This window comes from Cricetulus griseus, chromosome 5 (assembly GCF_003668045.3).
Source record: "Cricetulus griseus strain 17A/GY chromosome 5, alternate assembly CriGri-PICRH-1.0, whole genome shotgun sequence".
In the NCBI taxonomy this organism is placed as follows: Eukaryota; Metazoa; Chordata; class Mammalia; order Rodentia; family Cricetidae; genus Cricetulus; species Cricetulus griseus.
In genome coordinates, this window is record NC_048598.1 from 90,017,531 (window position 1) to 90,040,453 (window position 22,923).

A 22,923-nucleotide genomic window follows, 5' to 3' on the forward strand; every position below is an offset into this window, starting at 1 on the left:
TTTCTCTCTCAGTTCTAGGGATGGAAACTGAGGTGTCTGGCACCCAAAGCAAGTGCTCTAACCCAGGCCTAGGTTCTTTTCTTTCTTTCTTTCTTTCTTTCTTTCTTTCTTTCTTTCTTTCTTTCTTTCTTCCTTCCTTCCTTTCTTCTTTCTTTCTTTTTTTCTTTTCTTCCTTTCTTTCCTTTTTGCCCTAGGTTCTAAAGATTGCAGTTAGTTATGTTCCTTGTGTTACAGTTTGCAAACTTTGTTCGGGGAAGAATACACATGGAAATAAATCCCTGTGCTTTCCCTCTCTACAAATTGTTCCGGTTTTCATCCCACCACAGCAAGCCTACTTTATCTTTCTAGGAATGGATTCCATGTCAGACTGCATTTAAAAATAAAAACAGCTGGTGGTGGCACACGGTTTTAATCTCAGCAGTTGGGAGGAGGAAGCAGAGGCAGGTGAATCTCTGTGAGTTTGAGGCCAGCCTGATCTACAGAGCCAGTTCCAGGACAGCCAGAGCTGTTACATAGAGACCCTGTCTCAAAAAACCAAAATAAGTAAATAATAAATAAATAAAATATTTTTATATATATTTGAATTACAAACAAGATTGATTTTCATGACGATCCCAGTTCCCTTCTCCCTCCCTTCCTCCTCTACCACGCCCCCAACTAAAATCCTGTCATGTCCTTTCTTCTAATCTACACCTGACTCAAAATTTCTGCTTCCTCATGACCTCTGCATCCTTCCTTTTCTTCCCTTCTCACTCTCGTAGCTTCCATAAATAAAAACAGTTTTAGGAAAAAGAAAATAAAAGGCCTCATCCAAAGAAAATGAAGCAAAACAACTTCCTCTCAGAGTCAAATCACTGTGCACCTTAGGACTGCTTATATTCTAGTAATTCTTCAGGTGTTCATGAAGGCTCTATGCTTGGCCAGCACACTTATAAACTCTCTCCCAGTCCTTAATCATTACTGTAAAATCAACTTTTAGCAAAAAGCCCTACCAAGTCAGTTTGGCCAGAACCCTTTGTCCTTGACCCCTGGTTATCTTTAGCACCTGATCGGGCTTTCTTGTCTGCCTTCATTCCCTAGGCTGATGTCTGGCTGATACCTTGTCTGTCTTCAGCAAGAATGCTGTTGGGTCAGTATAGCCCGAGTTCTCCCTTACCCCTGCGGTTTTCTCTTAGGAATTTTCCATCCTCTGATCTCCACCCTCCTATGTACTCCCACTGGCCCAGGCTGTCTGTTTGAAATTGAGCCCATCCTCTGTTCCCTGCTGCAAAGTGCCATTGCAGTGGTCCTTAGCACCTCCTGTGACTGACTTCCCAAATGAAGTCTGCCTCACTATGCTGCAGTAAAAAAAATATTATTTGGGGTTGGCAAAATGGCTCTGCTGGTAAAGGCACTTGTCACTGAGACTGATAACCAGAGTTCAATCCTCCCTGGAATCCACATAGTAGAAGGAAAGAATTGACTCCTACAAGTTGGTCTCCACCTTGTGGCATGCATACATCTATCTATCTATCTATCTATCTATCTATAGATATAGATGTGTGTGTGTTTTGAGACAGAGTCTCTGTGTAGTCCTACCCATCCTGGAACTCTCTCTGCAGACCAGGCTGGCCTCAAACTCACAGAGATCCACCTGCCTCTGCCTCCTGAGTGCTGGGATCAAAGGAGTGCTCCATCATTGCCCAGCTGTATTTTTAAAGTATTGATTTCTTTTCTGTTACAGAATTACCCATGAGGTTTTATTGGTTTTTTTTTTTAATGAAGATTCTTATTCAGTGGTCTGGAACAGGACCTAAGATTGTACATTTCCAGTAAACTTCTTGGTTCCAAAGCCTGAATGTTCTTTGAGTAGCAAGAAACAGAAAGTTCTCAGAACTATATTAGCTTTTCTATCCACCCAACAGACCTCTATTACCTGAGCTAGACCTGGACCCAAAGATTCCCTCTGCAGCTCATGTTGGCCATGTTCATCCCTGGCTTCAGCCTCCCAGTATGAATAGGATTATGAGTGTGAGCCACCACATCCAACCAATTGTGTGATGGGTATTTGTGTGTATGTATGTACATATATGTGTGCTCATGGAGCCTAGAGGCATTGGATACCCCTGGAGCTGGAGTTGCAGCCAGTTAAGAGTTACCTGGCATGGATTCTGGAGAATGGAATTTGGGTTCTCTGCAAGAGCAGCAAATGCTCTTAACCACTGCACCATCGCTCCAGGCCCCTGAACAGACATTTGAATGAAATATTTCCCCCACAATGATTTTATGTCAAAAAACTGATGAATTCTAGACTTCATGGTATTCCCACACTCTGAAGTCTCAGGCTTTATTTACATCTGTTTGTCTCGTTGTCTTGGTCTATCTCTGTCTCTCTAAGTAATATTTAAACTTTGGGGTATTTAAGAATACTTCATGTAAGGCAGACCTTGTGCCTTGGCCAGTCCATCTTGGTAAGAGCCAACCACAGAGGGATTGCAAAATTTGCCATGAATGAATGATTTAAAGGTGGTTAAGGTGACAGGTTCCCCTAAATTTAGCATCTTGATGAATATCTCCATATTACACCCTTCTACACTTTGTGTAAAATCTCAGTTCACACTTGAGATAATTTTCTTCTCTATGTTAGGACTTTCAAACAGCTCCTTTCTCGGAGTTCAGACTGCCCAGCTGACTTCCCCCTGAGTCTCTAAGTGTGTTCATTCATACCTCCACACTCAACTATCCTAAGGAAGGGCTCAGCCAACTTGCAAAGGCCTAGGTAACCATTTTGGTCTGTAGTTTTCTTTGTTGCAGTTACCCAGCTATGTCTTTGTAATTTGTAAATAGCCTTAGACAACTTGCAAATACATAAGCACAATCATGATCCATTAAAGCAGCGGTTCTCAACCTTCCTAACGCTCTGACCCTTTAATACATGTTGTAGTGACCCCCAACCATAAAATTATTTTGTTGCTTCATTATAACTGTAACTATATTACTGCTATGAATCATAATGGAAATATCTAATATTCAGGATATCTGATAGGAGATGCCTGTGAAAGGGTTGTTCAGCCCCCAAAAGGGTCACAACCTACAGGCTGCGAACCACTGCATTCAAGTTTCATTTGTAGTCCAGGGAGATGGCTCTACTCATAAAGACACTTTGCTGCCAAGCCTGATGAGCAACCAGAGGTTGATCCTGAGGACTCATGCCACAGTAGAAGAGAGCTGACTTTTGCACTTACGAGTTCACTCACTTCTATACTTGTCCTGTGGCACATGCCTCCCCACCCCCCACCCCAAAGCAAATTTTAAAACATGTGAAAACATTTGTAATTTAATTTACAGGAAACAGGCAAGGTATAGCTATTAGGGCATCTGTTAGTACTTAGAAGTACAGTGGACTGATTACAACTCCTAGTGGGCCATGAGACCCAGTCAGGTAGGTAATGACTGGTAGACTGGCTAGGCAAACTGGGTAGAAATGGAATGCCGATGCTGTTATTTAGGGCAGCTTTATTAGGCCACATAAAAGCAGATAGTGAGCAAAGATACCCGTCTGCAAGAGGGAAGCAAGCTCACAAACAAATGTCAAGACTAACCTGATGAGGAGAGAGAGAGGCAAGTTCTTGCAACTTTAGCTGAGCTTCCCGGGCCTGGCTCTCACATAATCCCTGCCTATTTTTGTACCAGATAGCTCTTGTGAAGCCAATTGGCTTGCATTTCTGTTTCTTGACACCGGATAACTTGAGCAACATTTTCTGTGCAACTTTGCAAATGACTGGCTGTTCGCTGTAAACAGCCATGTATCCACACCGTTGGGTTTTGCTAGGTGTGGTTCCTTCTCGATTCTATTTCGTAGGCCCCCTCCCCACCTCCATTTGTGTTCAATGATTCTTTCTCTCTTCCTTTTTGCTTAAGAAGCATATTTGTTTGTTTGTTTTCCGAGACAGGGTTTCTCTCTGTGTAGCTTTGGAGCCTATCCTGGCACTTGCTCTGGAGACCAGGCTGGCCTCAAACTCACAGAGAATCACCTGCCTCTCCCAAGTACTGGGATTAAAGGCATGTGCCACCAACGCCCGGCTAATAGATATTTTTGTATATGCTGAAGCATGAAAGTTAAGAGAAAAAGAGTTGGTTGGAAGACAGCAAAATGGGCCTGGAGGGATGGCTCAGTGGTTAAGAGCACTGGCTGCTCTCCCAGGAGACCTGAGATTGATTTCCAGTACCTCCAAGGCGGCTCACAGATGTCTGTAACTCCAGTTGCAGGGTTCCAAATGCCATTTCTATTCTCTGTGGACCCCAGGTACTCAACCAGTGCACATATACAAAGGCAAAGTACCCATATGCATAAAATTAAAACATGAAAAAAGTACTATATATGCAAGTGTTGGCACAGGCTTCTTAGGGGGCAGTGACTTCCAATACCTGTCTCTACCCCTGAATATGCTCTATTTTACATTACTGAAGCTATTACAGATTTGCTTTCCTGCCTCTTTTCTACTGCTTCTGATTTTTTTTTTTTTTTGAGACAGTTTCTCTGTGTAGCCCTGTCTTAGAACTCCTCTGTAGACCAGGCTGGTCTCTAACCCACAGAGATCCACCTGCCTCTACCTCCTGAGTGAGTCCTGGGGTTAAAGGCGTTAAAGGCGTGCTCTATCACCACCTGGCAGATTTTGTTTTTTAACTACAAGACTTCCTGTTGTTGTAGACCAGACTGATCTCAAACTTTTTGTTGTTGTTTTGTCTTTTGAGACAGGGTTTCTTTGTATATGTAGCCTTGGCTGTGCAGGAACTGTCTCTGAACTCCAGCTGGCCTAACTGTAATCTTAGTACTCTGGAGGTGGAAGCAGGAGGATCGAGAGTTCAAGGTTATCCTTAGCTACTTAGAGAGTTCAGCTACACAAGACCATGATGAACAAATAAGAACTTTAGAAAAAGTACATTGCGAAATTTTTATTGGCAATTCTAACATTTTAGCCCAAGTGGCATGCCAGTATTCCGGCTACTGCATTCCAGTCTTGGCATCATGTACTTTGAGGGGTTATTGCTTTTATACAAGTGTTATTGCTCACTATCTCTGAAACATTAGCTGCTCTAAGGAACTGGATCACAATAATGAAAAAGATGTTACTAAAAGTCAAAACCTTTTGTCAAAAACTTTTTAGAATCATTTGTCCTCGATTACAATGATTTTTGTGGAATCCATGTAGTAACATGCTGATGAACACACCTTGGACAGAAATAGCTATATTTTTATTTCTCCTACTCTTCAGGGTAAATGTGGAGTACATTTATTATTTAAAACATTTTAAGTGTATGAATGTTTGTCTGCATGTGTACTGCTTGTATACCAGGTGCTCTTGGAGATAGGATGACGTCATCTCCCTTAGAACTGGAGTTACATGTGGTTGTGAGCCACCATGTGGGTGCTGGGAACTGAAACCAGGTGCTCTGCAAGATCAGCAAATGGTCTTAACCACCGAGTCACCTCTCCAGCCTTTCATTTTACTTTGTCTTTTGAGACAGGGTTTCTTTGTATATGTAGCCTTGGCTGTGCAGGAACTGTCTCTTTATTTACTTTATTGTTGTTGTTGTTTTTTTTTCTTTTTGAGATCGTATCTCTCTATGTAGCCATTGGCTAGCCAGGACCTCACCATGTCTGCTCCCAAATGCTGGGATTACAGGTGTTGTACCATGCTTGGTGCCCCTATTTATTTATTTATTTATTTGATAATTTATTTATTCTTATTTTATATTCACTGGTGTTTCGTCTGCATGTGAGGGTATCAGATCCCCTGGAACTGGAGTTACAGCAGCTGTTAGCTGCCATTGTGGGTGTTGGGAATTGAGCCTGGGTCCTCTCTTTATCTACATTTTGCCTTGGGGCCTTTTACTTTTCTGTACGTCCTACTCTGTTGGCTGACAACTGCCTGGCTGCCCCCCCCCCAGTGTCTCCCTTTCTTTCTCCCTCATTTCTCTCCTCTCATCTTCTCAGGCTAAATTTTCCCTCCTGTTTATTCTCTCTGCCAGCCAGCCCTGCCTATCCCTCTTCTGCCTAGCTATTGGCCGTTCAGCTTTTTATTAGAGCAATCAGGTGCCTTAGGCAGGCAAAATGAAACAATAACACAGCTTTTCATAATTAAACAAATGCAGCATAAACAAATATAACCCATACATTAAGCAAATGTAGCACACCTTTACAGTTAAAGTAATGTTCCACAGCATAAACAAATGTAACATCTTTACATAAATATTCCACGACAAACCCCCTTACCTGATAGGGGTGGCTCCAGTAACCTAGACTTATCAGCTCAGCTACCACCCAGGCCCACAGCCAGGCCTTGGGTTGGCCCACCTAACTTCCATCTAGGACCCGCTGGAGCTCTTGAAGGGAATGGTTCTGTGAAACAATACCTGAAATATCTCCATGACTGGGGCAGCAGTGCTGATATCCCAGAGGAATTCCAGTGAGGATCCAGTGATGATGGTGTACCAGAAACCAGAGGCCTTGGACCAGACCAGTGACTCATTGCAACATTTGTTAGTAAAACTGTTTGGACAAAAGGGTATACTATGTAACACACCACTTCCAATGCCACCAGGATGAATGAAGAGGTGTTAGAGAGAAGGGAAGGAGAGGCAAATAGGGTTTTTGTTTGTTTTGTACTTGTTTATGCTTGTTTGCTTGATTTTTAAAGATTTTCTTTTCTGGCGGAGCACTGCAGGGGTGTGAGGATAAGAGGGATGGGGATGGAAGGGGGTGTGTGTTTGAATTTGTGGACTAAAGGAATTAGGGTGCAGGATGTGAAATTCCCAAAGATTCAATAAAGAAATTGTGTTTTAAAAATGCACATGGAAAAAAAAAAGTATTCTGGAGAAAGAATAAAGCTCCACAAATATTGATGCCCAGGGCTGTTTTTTGTAAAGAGTTAAAGTGCTGTTCTTTCAGACTGCTTATTTTGGTAAACTCAAGGGAAAAGCTGTTCCCTCTGGATCATCATTATCTTTCATCAGGGCTTTTCCTTGGTGGGTGGGTGTTCAAAGTCCTCTCAATTAGCTGCTCCCTATATAAGCCTCCCCGGACTTTGAGCTGGGTATAACAGATTGTACCAGTCTTGAGTTTTACCCGCTGGGGTTGTGTAGATGTGTCAGCCTTCCTGAGTGGGACCAGTTCCTGCAGAAGCCCAGCAGAGAAGGCTTTATGGATGTTGATGCACAAGACACATTCCTTGACCTTGGACAAGGTGTATACTTTTTGGGGGGCTTACTTATTTTATGGTAGCTGACTCCTAAGGTGATTTATCTCTGAACTATCTTCTAGCTTTCAAATTCTGATTCAGGAAGAGTGTTTAGCTACTTGAATTTAAAAAAGACGAAGGAGGAATGAATGAAAAAAAAAAAACCTAAAATTCATTCTATATATCAAATACCGTATTAGTCCCTATCTGTCAGGAGCAGATTACCATGACTGAGGGGCTGAAGTTGTAGCTTTGTTTGCTTGGTTGGTTTCGTTTTTGTTTTTAGAGAGAGGAAACCTTCTCTGTGTAACAAGCCTGGCTGTCCTGGAACTCACTTTATAGACCAGGCTGGCCTCAAACTCACAGATATCCCCCTGCCTCTGCCTCCCAAGTGCTGGGACTAAAGGCATGTGCCACCACCACTGGCTAAAGTTGTGGCTTTTTAAAAGCCACCTTTCCCCAACCTTTCCTTCCTTCTTCCCTATGCTTTCTCAACTTTTTCCAGGAACTTCTTTCAGTTTGTCCACATGAGGGGGCAGCAGTGATGGCTATGAAAGGAGATTTTCAGTAAATGTTGCTCCAACTGAAGCACATTTTACATTTGCCTGTGGCTTCTTACTCTGAAAAAACCTGGGGCTCTCTAGAACATTGTAAGGGGTAGTGTGGGAGGAACTGGTAGATGACTCTAATAGTATGTATGAATGGTGTTTTCATCTGTGGAATGAGGGGATCAAATACTCCCGTTTTTGTTTTTCTTTATCAGGATGCCTGTAATTATTCTGTTTCTCTGTCATCCCCACAGCTAGGTAGCCTGCTTCATATTCAGCTCAAATATATGCAAAGCCTGAGACATACTGAATATTTATCTAGTCAACATTCATTCATCGGGAACCAAATGAAGTTCTATTGAGCATACAGAGGCAGGCAATGTCTCTGTTTCTGATACTTATTCTCCTCAACCACTTAATATCTGTGTGAAATGGGTATCAGTAGTGAAGTTTTTGAAGAAGTATAGAAATTGAACGATTTAATTCCCAGGTTCATAATAACAACAGTAAGTTGAAGTCACAATTTTGCTTGTTTTTTTGTTTTTCGAGACAGGTTTTCTCTGTATAGCTTTGGAGCCTCTCCTGGCACTGCTCTGTAGAGCAGGTTGGCCTGGAACTCAGAGATCTGCCTGCCTCTGCCTCCCAAGTGCGTGGATAAATAGCGTGCACCACCACCTTACAGATCGTTTTGCTTCTTCTTCTTAAGGCATATATTTTATGTTATGACTATTCTTAAAAAAACAAAAAACACCTTAGTTCTGTATGTAGATGGCCTTAAACATCTGACTCTCCTATGTCCCCTTCCAAATTGTGGGATTACAGGTGTGAGGCACTATACTAGGCTTTCTCTTTGAGGCAGAAGCTCCATACAAAACCCAGGCTGTTCTTGAAATCATGGCAATCCTCCGGCCTCACCCGACCCAGTACTGGAATATAAAACTGCGCCACCTCGGGTGATTTGATAGGCTACTTTTCTAGGCTTCAGTTTCCTTCTCTGTAAGTAGAATTCCTTAAAAGTATAGAATTGGCAGATTCACCAAAGACCCGGAAAACCAGGAAGTAAATTTCAAAGTTAATGTCCTTAATATTAAAAGTTATCCTACTGTTGTCTGAAATTCAAATTTAACTGAGCACTCCCGTTTGACCTAGCAGCACGGTACCTGTAAAGGCAATACATGTACAAGTAAAGTCCTCATTACTATCCAAAGCAAGTAGTGAGGACTCTAAATTTTACGTTTTGCTTTTTGTTACTATTTCCTTATTATTTGCGAGACAAGGCCCATGATAAATGTTACTTTAGTAAAAACTGGAGCTGATTCCAAAGCCCCCCGCCCTCCAAACAAACAAAACGCGCTACAAGAGTTTGCACTGCGTTTCGGGGAGACGAGGGTAGCGCTATCTCCAATAAAGCTTTACGGTCCCTGCAACGCTTTCAAAGCCTGACCAATGGTGGCAAGCCTTCGGGGGATGGAACGAACCCAGGACCGCGCTGTCCGTCGCGGCAGGCCCGGCACACGCCTCGCGGGAGGACACCCTCTCTCGTCCCGCGCCAGCTTGTCCACTCAGCAGCCGCGCCGCGCCTCTGCCGCCCTCCCATAGGTCCTTCCGGGGACAGGCGAAGGCTTTTCATTTTCCCGCCTGCTTCGCCCGGCTCCGGGCCCTCGGCGTCCCCCACCCGGCCTTCCGAGCCCGCCCCGCCCTTCCGGACGCCACCTTCCCCCACCCGCCTTCGGGATAGCCCGGAGGGGGCGGCCGCCGCCCTGCGAGCAGGCAGGAGGGAGGCCTGGGCGAGCCACGGGAGGCGGGGCGGAAGGAGGGGGCGGGGCCAAGCGCCTTGGCGCCGCGTTGCCATGGCAGCGGGGCGGGGAGGAGGGAGGAAGCGGGCGAGCGGGAGGGGGATGTGGTGCTGCGGCGGCCGCCACCGCAGCTGCCGCTGCCTGCTCGCGGCTGGGTGTCCCGGAGGCGGCTTCTGCGAGCCGCGGGAGCAGCTGCGGTGCTCTGCCATATTGTGTGTGGCCCGGCCCGAGCCCGGCCCTCTCCTCCCCTTCGCGGCGGCTGGAGCTGACGGTGAGTCCCCGGGGCCGAGCGGCGCGGGCGCGGAGGGAGGCAGCGCGTGCGGCCGGCGGCGCAGGGCGTGGGGCGCGGAGGCGGCTGTCCCGTGACGCGCCGGGACATTTTTTTTTTTTTTTTGTCCCGTGAAGAACTGACTGGCGCCCGGCGCGGGGGTGTTCCCGGCGCGCGGCTCGGGCGGAGCGTGGGTTCCCCGGGGGTGTGGAACTGAGGCGAGCACGGCCCCCGTGAGGAGTTAGGAGTTTCTCCCGAGGTAATGACCGCCCGGAGGGGGCGTCGCGCGGCCCGAGCCACGGTGGGCACGGCCGGGCAGAGCTCGCCTGAAACCTGCGACCCGAGAGTTGCTCTAAGCGCCCGGGGAGCCCGCGCCACGTCGCCGCTCGGGTTCCGATCCGAGCGGGACGCGCGCGGCGTGGAGTCCCGGTCCGCTCCGGCCCGGGGCGAGAGGGCGGGATGGCCGGGCCCGGAGAAGTAGTGCCCCGGAGGCGCCGCGCGCGACCCGCGTGAACTTCGGGCGCGGGGCCCGGATGTGGGGTAGTGGTGGCCGACCCCGGCCCCGCTCCTCGCCCTGGTGCCCCCCGAGGGGAGCCGGCCACCGGCTGGCTTGGGACTCGGGCTGCTGCTGGAGCGTTGCAATATGGACACTTCCTGTTCGCCTTCTCCCGAGCCGAGGCTGCTTCTGCCCCTGCCCTGGGGTCGTCGGCCCCTCCGGGAGGGTCCGCGGTGGTCGACGGCCTTGAGCTTGGGAGCCGGCCCGAGTGCAGCGGCCGGCGGCCTGCGGCCCCGCGCCGGGTGGGAGCAGGGGGTAGGTAGTCCATGTGCGAGGTGCTAGCTCTTCACTCCAAACTCCGCCCCCGACTACCCTCTTGCAAAAAAAAAAAAAAAAATGCCACTGTTGCGACTGCACCTCACGCGACTTGGGGGGCTGTTTCATTGGGAAACCACACTCCTCTTGCAATTCTTTTCTGCTTTAAAGCCTTCCTTTTCACCTTATAAGTGGTGCGCGGTGGGACGGGGGGAGCCCTAAGTGCGGAGAAATGACAGACTTTTTTTTCTTCCCTACTTGCAACTCCGATGTGTGCGGTTAATTATTTCCAGGTTAGTTGGTGCTCTTTCTCCTGTCTTCTGATTGTGACAGCCACGTGGCCGGCTGAGTGCAATAGAGTGCTCTAGCGGCCAGAGGGCTTGAGGCTTCTCCGGTAGCAGGGGCTTGTAATGGTTTAGTCTTGGGTTCTGCTGCATGCAGACTTCTCTCGGTGCGCTCTGATACGGGGTAGTAGAAAAAGCCGAACCGATTGTTTGTAGGTGTTTCACCTGAATCCTGTAGGGGCTTTGCTTGCATTTCCTCTGGTTAAGGTGTGTATTAACATATCTGCCGTTCTCTGCAGCTTTGATGATTCGTCTTAAAATTTTAGCAGTGTTAGGTATCATCAAAGAGTGATGGGGAGTAGTAGAGCAGTGTCTTTATAGAATTACCTGACTCTGAAGTTATTTGAATTTCAGAACCATTAACGGGAGATTCTAATGAATGTGAAATGATCACATTCCGGTGTTTTGAGTTTGTGAAAAAAAATCATTTTTTTTCTTTTTACATAGATTAGCGATGAGATACCTTTTTAGGGATAAATACCAGTTTGATTTGTATACAATCAAATTTGAGATGTCAGTTAATATGAAAATAGTTCATTTTAAATGGAAAATTGTCTTTTAGAATATATAAAGGTGAAAGTGAAAATAAAGATAAATAAACTTTTGGAGAGTAAATTTTTAGAATGTCTACATTTCTAGATACCAATATGTCAGTTTTTGATTGCTTTGACAGTTTGATTTGTTTCTGTAACATGTTTCTTTTATACTTAGTTTTACTTGATTGCTGACCCATAGGAAGGAAGCACCTTAGATTTGTGCAGAATTGTGGAGGGAAATCATTCCAACTCCGTATACTGGAATTTCGACTATCCTGTAATGTTTGTGCGGAGTGAAGTTAATGAAGGTATTGAAGAGGTGCTGTAGGGCTTGCCCCTGTAGAAAACAAAGTAGGATTGAAAAATGAGTGTGTGCTGACCTCTGAGAGCAGTGCTTAGTTGAGAAAGAAAACTAAATGAAGAGATATTTATGTAAAGACTGAAAACATGCTGCAAGGTAGAACTTATATCATTTGTGATTTGATATAATATGAATCTAAAATGAAACTTAAAAATATCACTCAAACTGGAAGTGGTCTCTCTCTCTCTCTCTCTCTCTCTCTCTCTCTCTGTGTGTGTGTGTGTGTGTGTGTGTGTGTGTGTGTGTGTGTGTGTGTGTGTTGAAAAGACTGACTATATGGTACTGTCTGGCATTGAATTTGGAGTGACTCTCCTGCATCTTTTTTGTTTGTTTGTTTGTTTTTCTGGCATGGTTTCTCTGTGGCTTTGGAGGCTGTAGACCAGGCTGGTCTCAAACTCACAGAGATCCCCCTGCCTCTGACTCCTGAGTGGTGGGACTAAAGGCTTGCTCCTGCATCTTTTGTGTTATTCTGAGACAAGATCTCAGTATGTGGCTCTGGCTGGCCTGGAACTTGCTATGTAGATCAGGCTGGCCTGCCACTCTCAGAGAGATCCATCTGCCTCTGCATCTTGAATGCTGGGATTAATAGTGTGCACCACCAAGGATGGCTGTATGTGGTTTTGTTTTGATTGTTTGAGACAGGATCTTATATAGCCCAGGCTAGCCTCAAACCTGCTGTGTAGATAAGAACAACTTTAAACTCCAGGTCCACCTGCCTGTTTCCCAAGAGCTGGTTTTACAAGTGCACACCACCACACTTGGCTTGTATATGTTTTGTTGCAGTTTGTTTCAGCAATTAAAAAGAATAGTTATTTTTGAAATAATATTTTTATTCTTTAAGAATAAAACGAAACTCCCCAAATCCAACCCCCACCTCTATACCCACTCAAATTCAAATACTCTTTTTTTAAGCCCAAGAATGATTTTGAGTTTTGTTTGTTTGTTTGGTTTCTCAGTATCTAACTCAGAGTTGTACCTGCCTCTGCCTCCAGAGTGCTGGGATTAAAGGTGTTTTTTTTTTTTTTTTAAATGTCTATTTTGTTGTTGCTTTTAGATTGTGTAATTTAATAACTGGGTTTTATGTAAATGCAAAGGTCTTCCAAAAATAGCTTTGAGAGCTCAGGACTTTACTGATTAGAGAAGAAAAAAGATACCTAGATGTAATCTTTTTCTTGGGTTGAAGAAATTCAACACAAGCGAGGAAAGTTTACAGCTGAGACTGGGTATAGGTAGAAGCTGTGGAGGTAAATGGAGAAGGAGACTGTAGAAGGCTTGGGTGGGTAGGAGAGGCTTCCTGGAGAAGCGGAACTTCCGTGCTATCTCCATCATCTTCCTATAAAGTCACCCAAATGGCCACACCCCTTTTTAAAAATCTACCATGAGGTTTTTTCTTTCACATTTTGGCTCCAGTCTTCTTCCATTTTCATCTTCCACTGTGCTGTAGAAATGGTTAATTATTTACATCTCAGCACTGCACTACAGTGTTGACAATACCTGTTTATCTGTTGGAAATACACTTGGACATTCGAGCTTTGGGCCTGGTTGAAATGCTGATTGCTCTGTGAGCAGTGGAATCAAAGACTTTTAGACCCATCTTTACTTTCAACTGTAATTTCTTTTGCTTCTGTGAGAGCATGTAATTCTACAGACTGTAGCATTCTCTGCTGCCTTTTGACTAAACAAAACAAATAAATATTGAGTACTTAAGCATGTGCCAGCCTGTATTATAGGAGCAGCGAATAGTATTAAACAGAGGAATTCCTTCATGTTTTATTACCTTTTAGGTTTTATCATCCTAATTAGATTATATGCTTTGACCACTTATTAGGGCCTTATTTAGATCTGTACTCTCTGCCTAGTCTGAATGAAGAAAAAGTAGGATTTGGGTGTGAGATGTGAAGATAAATAGATCTGTCTTTATAAGTAAAGGTGGGAAAAAAACCACTTCTGAATTTAAATGTGGTCTCATTTCCTCCAGAAGGAGCTGGAGGAAATCCTCCTGAGGAAGACTCATTTGAATGCAGTGTGGTGCAGCCCTCAGAGGAAATGGGAGGAGCTGGAAAGAGTATTATTGAAGGAAAAAGTTATAATGGGGTGAAGTTAGGGAGGTTGTTTATTGGCAGAACTGGTGGCTTTAGTCAGCTGAAAGAGTGGGAGATAGATGTCAGGGTGAACATGACCTGTGTGTAGGAATGGCCCGTAGGGTGTGGGGTAATACAGATGTGGCAGCTAGTGGTAGGACTTTTCATAAGAGGTAGTAGGTGAAGTGTTGAGGACTAAGAATGTTGCTTGGGAAACTAGAATGTTGTGGGCTTTGCTTTGGTGGCATAGAGGTTTGTAATGAATACTGTATCAAGACTTGTATCCTGCCTATGGTATTACTTTACGGATACTTTTAGTTCCACTAAGCAGAATACTGTCACTGTCTTACCACCAAACAGAGACCAAAAGAACATTCATCCTCATTTAATTTTTATTTAAACAGACTTGGTTTTAGAATAGTTTTTTATTTTTTCCCTGAGACAAGGTTTCTCTGTAGCTTTGGAGCCTGTCCTGGAACTCACCGAGATCCACCTGTCTCTCTCTCTGCTTCCCAAGTGCTGGGATTAAAGGCCGGCACTACCACCTCCTGGCCTTCTTGAATTTTTTATCTTTTATTTTTTTCATAGAATAGTTTTGCGTGTGCAGAAAACCTGCAAAAACCTCACCCAGTTTCCTTGATTGTTAGTGTCTTCCTTACTCTGGTACAGTGTCACAATTAAGAAGCAGGATTCCTATATGAGTATTAAATATGTCATTCAGATTTCTCTAATTTTTCTCTGATGTCTCCTTTTATCCCATAACTACAGTTTTTCAGACTTTGGTGACATGAGCGCTTTGAGATCTAATCAGAAATTTTGTAAAATATCCCTCAATTGAGATTTACCTGATGTTATTCTCATGATGAGACCTGGTTTGTGGGTCTAGGGAGGAAGATAAAAGGTAAAGTGCCTTTTGAGTGTATTAAGGCTACATGCCAACATACCATAGAACAGATAACCTTCATCATTGTTAATCTATGCTTGCCAGATTTGTGTGTGTGTGTGTGTGTGTGTGTGTGTGTGTGTGTGTGTGTGTGTGTGTGTGTCTTATCCACTTCTCCATACCAGAGCTACTTCGGAAGCAAAGTATTAAGTACAGCCCATGGTCACAGGCCTTGACACAATTTTGATCGATTTATTTTTTTAAATTTCCTTCAACCTAATTTTCTTTTACAGCTTAAAAAAAAAAATTAAACCTGGACCAATGCTTTTGAGCATCTACTAAATTTAGGTGTTAAGACTGGGGTTTTTGATTAAGAAAGACACTGTTCTGCCCCAAGAGTAGGCCTGAATTCATCAGAAAGTAGGATCTGCTGCCTTACTGTGTGTTCTGATTTCATTAGCATTTATAAATACAATGTTATGGAAGCCCTAAAAGGCTAAATAAAGCTCTTTAAGTGGCCGTTTGTAACCTACTGTGCCATAAAAATAGCTGCCCTTTTGCTATCAGCTTCCCAAATAGTTACATTACTGATAGGTTAGCAGAATAGTTTAACTTTTGTCAGCTATCCTGTGGCTTTTCATTCTTCCCAAGTAGTTACATTACTAATAGGTTAGCAGAATAGTTTAACCATTGTCAACTATTCAATTTCAAAGCTTTGTTGTTTGTGTTTGTGTTTTTGAAAAGGCTCTTACTGTGTGGTTCCAGTTGGCTTTGAAATTGGAGTGACCCTTCCTGCCTCTGCATCTTTTGTTGTTGTTTTGAGACAAGGTGTCCGTTTGTAGCTCTGGCTGGAACTTGCTATGTAGATCAGGCTGGCCTGGAACTCCTAGAGATCCTTTTTTGTGTATCCCAAGATGGCCTTGGGCTCTTGATCTTCCTGCCTCTATATGCTGAGTGCTGGGATTATGCGTGTGTGCTACCATACCAGAATAGAGTTTCCAGGTGTTAAAGAAGGTAAGGATTTTCTTGCCTTTTAAAAATTTTATTGTGTATATGTGTGTGTTTCTGATCGTATATGTACACATCACTTGTGTAAAAGTGCTTGAGGAGGCCAGAAGAGGGTGTCAGATGACCTGGACCTGGAGTTAGAAGTAATTGTGAGCTGCTCAGTGTGGTTGCTGAGAATTGAACCTTGCTCTTCTGCAAGAGTAGCAGAGACTTCTAATTACTGAACCATCTCTCTAGCAATTCTTGCCTTCCTGATTGATAATGCATTGGGTTATTTTTACCCCCAGAAGTCTGTTTGGTTTGTTTGAAAAGGGCTTCTAAATGATATGTGAAACTATGTGTCTAGGAAAACACATTGGGAAAAGGACAGGAACACATGTACAGACAGAGGTCAGAGGACAACCTGTGGGAGTGGGTTTTCAAGAATCAGACTCAAGTTATCAAGACTGTGGCATGCAGGTGCTTTCACTTGATGAGCCCTCTTGATTTCTTAAGACAAGATCTAGTTGTGAGTCCAAACTGGCCTCAAATTTACTATTTTGATCTGGTCTCAAACTATTGGTTCTCGTGCTCCAGTCTTCTGAGTGTTGGAATCACCCAGCTTTGAAGTTCTTTCTTCAAGCTGTGGATTCATTGAATCAAATTTAATCTTAGATTTTGCTGTGTTGCGGTGCTAATAGATAATCCCCCACCCCTTCCCTGAATCAGGCTTTCTCTGCATAGCCCTGGCTGTCCAGATTTTCATTGTTTTGTTTTTGAAACAGGGTCTCACTGAAGCTCCAGCTAGCCTGGAATTCTACCTCACCTCCTAAGTACTAAGAATAAAAGTGTGTGTTACCATGGGTGGCTAATGTAGTTAGTTTTAATTTTAAACATAACCTTAGAGGTAAGGAATTTAGGAGACTGATAAAAAACATGCCCTTGTGGTTTATTTTAAAAGAAATAGAAATAAAAGGGAGAAGTTTCTTTTAAATTAAGATTTTACTGCTGTGTGGCTTTGTTTCGTGCTTAAGCATTCACTTGAATGGTATCCTCCAACCCCGACAAGCACACACATTAAATCAGAGTGTGGATAATGTGGCTCTGGATGAGCCACCTGATGTGGGAATTGAACTCGTATTGTCTGGAAGAGTTGTATGAACTCAAAAACTACTGAGCATGTCTCTCCAGTCTAAATGCTTCTTTTCTTTATGCTGGTTGGACATTTATTAATAATCATAGCAAGGATTTCTACCTCTTATTTGTCTGCTGTGTTCTGGCATGGTGTTATGCTACTAGACACATAAGTATATAATTCTCAGCAACAGCCCTGCAGAGAGCATTATATTTTTGCATATGTAAAAAAAACAAATAATGAGAAATTATGTAAGTGTAGTACTGGGTATTTGAACACAAATCTGTCATAGTAAAAATTCATGGTTTCTTTATATTACAGTCTGAAATCTTTCAAGAAAATGGGTTATTTGTCAGAATGAAATGCTTACATATCGATCTGTTCCAAGCAGGAGCAGTAGAGAATGCTTGATAGAGATAGGCATGTTATTTACATGCCTATGCTGGCTGGAATACAGCCACTTTTCTTGTTCTTGTGTGTTAAATAATGGGTGCTGTTCCCTGGGATTTGGGGAGGTTCAGCTATCTGTCAGGCTGTGTAGGTGAGTTGGTGGCTGGTGGGTTTGCTTGACTCCAAATCTCTCTTTCCAGATACCTGGCATGACATTCTGCTATAATTATTTTTTTAATATTTGCTTACTCCATTACAGTTACAGTTTTTGATGGAACATAAAAATGAATGCATTGTATCCTGCCTACAGTGATTTATAACTTAATGTCTGACTGCCTATCCACACACATTTCTCCTTCCCAAATTCTGTATTTTTTGAGGCAGGGTGTCATATAGCCCAGGCTGGCCTTGAACTCTTGCCATGCAGGGAAGGGTTGACCTTAAACTTGTGTTTTTCCAGTGTTAACTTGCACATGGTGGGATTCTAGCCCTGAACCACACTCCCAGCCTCAGTTGCTGCTTCTCTGTGATGATTGAAGAATCAGAAATTTGCTGTACTGGGTGCTATCTTGTATAGTCCTCTGGGATCATTTTAACTTTTGGAATGATCACATCATTTTATCCTAAAATCTTGGTGAGTACTTTTCCCCTAAAATTATTACCGTTTAATGTTTTTACAGTAGTTATATATCAAAAAGCCCAAATTAGTTATTTTTCTGTTTCTTAGTTAGAGCTTTTGAGAAAATCTAGTAAAGGGTTCTTTGGAGAGTGACTCTAGGGTTATTTTTTGTTTCAGATGTTTTCTTGACTGCTCTAGTTATTTTGTTTGTTTGTTTGTCCTGCTTTCCTGTAGATCATGCTGGCTTCAGACTCTGCCTGGCTCTTGAGTGCTGGGGTTTAAGGTGTGTGCCATCACCGCCTAGCTGCCCTAGTTCTAATACTATTTAATAGCTAACCCTCATTGTATAAAGCTAGGCACATTCTAAACTTTTACACAGAAATAATTATATTTAAGTAGCTCAATATAGATGGGACAGTGTTTGGGGAACTTGGAATTTATTTATTTAGAGATCATTTGATTCATACATGCTTGCATATCCTCTTAGATATTTAAGATGCTGAGGCAGGGAAGATCACTTAAGTCCAACAGCTGGAGGCTAGCCAGAGCAGCATATTGAGACCCTATCTTAAAATAACTAGAGACTGGAGAGATAACTCAGTGATTAAGACCACTTACTGCTCTTGCAAAGGACCAAAGTTTGATTTCTCAGCACCCACCTCAGGCGGCCCACAACTATCTGTAACTCCAGCATCCAGAGCTGTGATGCTTCTGGCCTCAATGGATACCAGTACACATAATACATAACTCATACACAGACACATAATTTAAAATGAGATAGATCCTTAAGGGTAAATAATAGTATGAAAATATGAATTAAATGATTAGAAAGCTAATGGGTAATTTTTTGTTCATCTCTTTGTGTAGTCCTGGCTGTCTTAGAACTCTCTCTAGACCAAGCTAGCTTTGAGCTCAGAGATCCACCTGCCTCTGCCTCCTGAGTCCTAGGATTAAAGGTGTGAACCAGCACTGCCAGGTTTGGGAAATCTAATTTAAAAAAAAAAAAAAACAAAAGTTCTTGCGGGGCAATGGTGGCACACATCTTTAATCCCAGAATTCAGACATGTGCACACACACAGAATAATTTGTTGTTTTTGCAAGATAGGGATTTTTCTCTGTGTAACAGCCCTGGCTGTCCTGGAACTGGAGTCGTAGGTGTTTGTCAGCTACTTGACATGGATGCTGGGAACCACTCACTCCTAAGAGCAGCATGTGGTCTTAACCACTGAGTTGTCTTTCTAGCCCAGTGGAGAGTTCTTATGTTCAGAAGAACATAGAGGTTAAATTGTGTACTGATTACCTAAAATGGCAGATGCTTGCTGTAGATTAGGAAATGAGTTATATGTAAGCAATTGTAGCATAAAACAGCCTCTGTACTCCATCCCCAGCTCCACAATGGAAAAGGGGGAGCATAGATTCATGGTTACAGAGGGAATGTGGGGACTAGTGACTGGCTTTCCTTAGGAGGTAAAGGGATCTACTAACTCAAGCAATCTGGCTTGGCAGAAATGAGCCTTTACACCCTGAACCATCTTGGGAGAGTCCAGTTCTATTTGAAAATATATTCCAGTCATCTGCCTGCTAGCCTGCCCTCCCTCCCTCCTACCTCTTGATACATTTTCCAAGTGTTACTTAGTATTGCAGCGCAGTGCTGTGGTAGAGCACTTGGCTCCACAAGAAACCTTGACCAGAATACCTCTTAAAAGAGAAGAGAAATTTAGCAAGTGCCATCACAAAGCAGAATGGGGAACAGTGCCAAGTGTAATGTTCTGTACTTGGACAGCAAATTGCTCAGTAAATGTAGAGACTGTGTTTCAGCCTTGACTTTTGTTTCACAGTTTGATTAATATATTGCCTTTGTTTAGCCAAAATAAAAGGTAAAGTGACATAATTTGGATATGCCTTTCCCTTTGTGCTTCTCACCTAGTTTGACAGCAGGTTATACTTGAGGAATTCTGCTTAGGGATGTTGAGTCTATTGTTTTCAGATTTCTTTCCTGATTGTAGCGATTTGTCTGACTTTATCTGAATTAAGTACCTTGTAGGGTATAGAACTTTAGTTTTTATAAAATAATTCAGTGTCTGTTGTTTCTTTTGAACTACTTACACTAATAACCCATAGAGGAATATAGTAGGAGAGATTGGAAGTCTGTCATAGTTGAGGTAGGAATTATAAGGAGTTGTCATTGTTATTCTTCTGTGAATTATGTCTACATGTGTGTACTGGTCTCTACATCCAGAGGCCAAAGGAGGGTGTTGGGTATCTCATTCTATCACTTCTTCCATATTATTTTGAATCATCCTGGGACTAGGTTGGCAGCCAGAGAACCCTTTTGATTCTCTGTCCAATACAGTTCTGAGGTTGTAGGCTTGTGTGGTTATACCAGCCTTTCTTTACACGAAAGCTAGGGATTTGAACTCAGGCCATCATGTTTGCGTCGAGTGTAACCACTCTTAACAGTTGAACCATCTCCCCAGGACTGTGTCTCATGTTGCTCAGACTGGCCCTGAATCACGAATCCTCCTGCCTCTACTTGAGTGCTGGATTACAGGTATGTGCCATAATGCCCAACTATTTATTAGGCTGGAGCGTTGAAAGATGGTAGGGAAAGTAGACAACCCAGCTGTTAAAAGTTGTAGTAGCAACCTTACAGAGAAGTGTAATATATAATATAGTTTGAATTTACTTCAGGAAGAGAGAAGCATTATCCTAAGGATGTAGATACTGAGTTGGGTATTTTGATGACAGCATGTACTCTCCCCCCCCCCCCAGCCTTTTGCATTGACAAAGTAGTGAAAGCAGGATGGCACCTAGGGCAGAAGCAAGCGTGGGCTCTGTAGTGGCACTTCAGTGAGTTGCATACCACTTAATCACCCTGTATCTGTCTCCACATAAAAAACAGAACCCAATAATAGTAACCATCTGATAGGGTTGTCACAAAGATGGCGAGTTAGTTTTAGTAAAGATTTTTAAATGATAACTGTTATTAATGACCATCTACAAGTGTTCTCTATTCTCTCTCGTAGTACATGCACACATGTACATTTATCTACAGGAAAGTCAGTTAATATTTGGATTTGAGTATATGTGTTTAAAGACAACATCTTGCTTTGTTAAGCCTGCTCTCAACTCTTCTGCTCCGGTCTCTTAAGTGCTGCAATAAAAGGTAGCATGTACCACCTGAATTTGTTTTGATTGTTATTCTAGAAAAATTAAATCATACCATTTCTGAGATACCAAAGCAACATAATAGCAGAACTGTTGGAAAGATGTCTGTTAGACCATTGGGTGTGCTGGGGTTTGTGTGTGTGTGGGGGGGGGGAGGTCTGAAGGGTCTCTTCCAAGTCTGGTCATTAGAATGTTCTCAGTTTTTAAGCTGACATGTGAAGGGTAAGAATTAGAAGACAAGGTTAGAGTTGGGTGTGCTGTGAATGGTTTAAAGCATAGAAATTCAGGGAAACTTAGTTTACCATTATCTTAGTTCCTGTGTATTGGAGTTTACATTTAAATAAACTACATTTTTAGCTGTCTAGGTAATAAACACTTAAATTAGTCCCATTGTTTAGACTATAGTAAACCTTTTCAAATTGTTTTGTTTTCAACTTAAAAAAATCAACTTTCTTTGTTGGGGGGTTTCATTCAATTGAGGGTTTTTGTGGTATTCTTAAGTGTGTATCTATGTGGGGGGAGGGGGTTGTGCACAAACCAGAAGACTGTATAGAATCCCGCTGAAGCTGCCTAATGTGGGTGCTGGGAATCAGACTCCTTCGTCTGGAGGAGCAGTATAACTGCTGAGCTATCTCTCTGGCCCTGTGATAGTGTTAGTTTTTGAGACAGGGTCTCTCTGTGTAGCCTGACTGGCCTGGAACTCGCATACATCTGCTCACCTCTCCCTCCTGGCAGTGGGTTTAAAGGGGTTAAAGACATGTACCATCATAATGGGACCCTGTAGTATTGTTTTTTGAAATCATTATTTATGGGTAAATCAGGGATTTCTTGTGGTGAAATGTTGTGGGATTTCCCATTTAAATAGATTAAATACTTACAGCTCTTAATGTTTTTATTTTAAGAACATTTTTAATTAAAAATTTTGCTTTATGTTTATGGGTGTTTTGCCTTCAGGAATGTCTATGGATCATTGTGTACCTGGTACCTACTGGAGTCAGAAAAGGGCATCAGATGTCCTTTCTTTAAAAACTTACCTTTCATTGTTAAATGTTTTTAAAGCAGAAAATAATAGGTTGGCTTGCTGTTTGTTAGAGGTGTTTCATGATTTACCTTAACTTCCCCACTAGACTAACAACTATCACATGGTTTTGGAGATATCCTGAATCCATGTATAGGAATACCATACCGTGTGCAAATTATTTACGTAGAACTGGAATATAAACTCAAGGTTACAAGCTGTATCTGGGTGAATTAGGGAGGGAGAAAGGTGGATTTAGAGAGAAGTTGTCATATAGCTTTTTCCTTTTTCAGTTTTAGTGCTTTCTGCTTTTAGCATTGTTGACAGTGGTTTTATTTTACCCTCATTGCAAAAATAGTTTGAAGCTAGCTTGAACTCACAGAAATCCTCCTGCCTCTGCCTCCTGAGTGCTGGCATTAAAGCTGTGTACCCCCACTACCTGGCCTTAAGTATCTTGATAATAGACATGTAGTTGGTTGTTTTGTGGTTTATTTTTTGCTCTTTACTCTTTTGGGGGCCCACCACCTAGCTCCCAAGTACATAACACATGAAAGCTTACAAATACTTGTAAATGCCTGGCCTTAGCTTGGTTTATTTCTACCCAGCTTTCCTTAACTTAAATTATCCTATCTACCTTTTGCCTATGGGCTTTTTCCTTTTCTTCTGTAATCTTTCACTTGTGGCTGGCTGGCTGGCTGGCTGGCCCACCCCTAGTGTCCTCCCCTTGTTCTCTTGCTCTTTGATCCCTCCTCCCCCCC

General features: G+C 43.0%; 1 protein-coding gene across 3 annotated transcripts in view; it reads left to right on the plus strand.

Annotated features, from left to right (window-relative positions):
- The first annotated feature begins 9,697 nt into the window (after nt 1–9,697).
- The window catches only part of Foxn2 (forkhead box N2), a 48,445-nt gene continuing 35,219 nt past the window's right edge, over nt 9,698–22,923 (plus strand). The window contains exons 1-2 of one of the 3 annotated variants that reach the window (XM_027418001.2): nt 9,698–9,835; nt 17,821–17,994. The gene's annotated coding sequence lies outside the window, so the exon portion shown is untranslated. Of the gene's footprint in view, nt 9,836–9,964; nt 10,092–17,820; nt 17,995–22,923 lie in introns of those variants that run through there. The other 2 variants (XM_027417999.2, XM_027418000.1) reach the window with 2 other exon arrangements.